We start from the raw sequence: 1,692 nt of genomic DNA on the forward strand, positions 1-1,692 counted from the left end.
AGCCTGGCCAACAAGAGTGAAACCCCATCTCAAAAAGAAAAAAGAAAGAAAAAGTTTTGCAAGAATTATTAAAATAAAATAACCAACAATGAGTCCTGTTGAGGCAGCAGAATATGGTCTGGAGGCAGGGAACCTAAGACCAATTCACGCTTATTTCATAAAGCTGGATCAGAAGACAAACACCAGGGAAGGGGGCAGGGAACCCAAGGGGAATTCGCGCTAATTTCACAGAGATGACTCAAAGGGAGAACACCTGCTTCCGGGGGCAGGCAACCCAAGGACAATTCGCACTGATTTCCCAGGGCTGGCTCAAAACAAAAACCCTATTTCCACAGCTGGGTAACAAAGGATCAGAGGCTACTCTCCCTACAACCCTCCTGCTTCCACTACATCTCAGATGAAGAGGGAAAGTGCCTCGGATTGGTCATGAGCCAAGTGTGGACCATCCCTTCATCTGCATAGGGCGCCCATCCACTCAGGCCTCTGGTTGGCCAAGGACCAATTCACCTTAGCCTCAAATAAGCCAGGGCCAAATCCTTCACACATTTAGGGGGTACCCATTAGGAATCTCAAAAGGAGTACTTACACCCCAGAAAACTTCGTAAATGGGACCTTTAGCTACTCACTCAGGATTGCTGCCACCCTGCGGAATGTCTCCTCACTGAAATAAATCCCTACATTTGGCCAGGTGTGGTGGTTCATGCCCGCAATTGCAGCACTTTGGGAGGCCGAGGTGGAAGGATCATGAGGTCAAGAGATCGAGACCATCCTGGTCAACATGGTGAAACCCTCTCTCTACTAAAAATACAAAAATGAGCTGTGCGTGGTGCCACGTGCCTGTAATCCCAACTACTTGGGAGGCTGAGGCAGAAAAATTGCTTGAACCACGGAGTCAGTGGTTGCAGTGAGCCGAGATTGTGCCACTGTACTCCAGCCTGACAATGGAGGGAGACTCCATCTAAAAATAATAATCATCATCATCTCTACTTTCAGTGTTTATTTCATTCCTTTATTACTTGGTGTGTTTTGTTCAATTCATTGTTGAACATGCCGAGTACCTGGACATATCACACTCAAGGCCTGTCTTCCAGTAACACTACGAGTGCTCTCTCACTGTTGTTCTCTTTTTCTCTCTTTTGTGAGATTAAGTTTGAGCATTTCAGCCTCCAACTAAAAAGTTCACATCTATTTTGCAATATTAGTTATATAAGAAGGCTTTGAATCTTTGGTGGCAAGAACATAGCTGAAACCTGAAACAAATGAGCAAACAAATTCCTAAGAAGAAATAAGATACCACCAGCACTGCCCTGATATCTTCTCAACTTTAAATAATTCTCTTCATTATTTGTTGCTATTTAAATTTGTTTTATCTTCAAGTCATTAATATGCAAACAGTAATATTGCGTTTTGACCTTCTGCTGGTAGCTTGCTTTATTCTTTGAGAGGAGTTATCCATTCTCCTGCTTCAGATATTGCTTCTACAACAATAACATCTGAAGAATAGCTTTGATCTTATGCTTTAGTTTGCAATGCTTTAAAAACATCTCTTCCTATTGAGACATAGAGACAACATCTCCTCATGAATCTGAACTCTAGTAATGCTTGACAAAAGAAGTGGAAACATAATGTGTCCAATTCTGGGCCCAGGCCTTAATAAATAGGCAGTTTTACTTCTCACCACTTGTGATGCTT

The sequence above is a fragment of the Mandrillus leucophaeus genome, unplaced genomic scaffold, assembly GCF_000951045.1.
Source record: "Mandrillus leucophaeus isolate KB7577 unplaced genomic scaffold, Mleu.le_1.0 Scaffold328, whole genome shotgun sequence".
NCBI lineage: Eukaryota > Metazoa > Chordata > Mammalia > Primates > Cercopithecidae > Mandrillus > Mandrillus leucophaeus.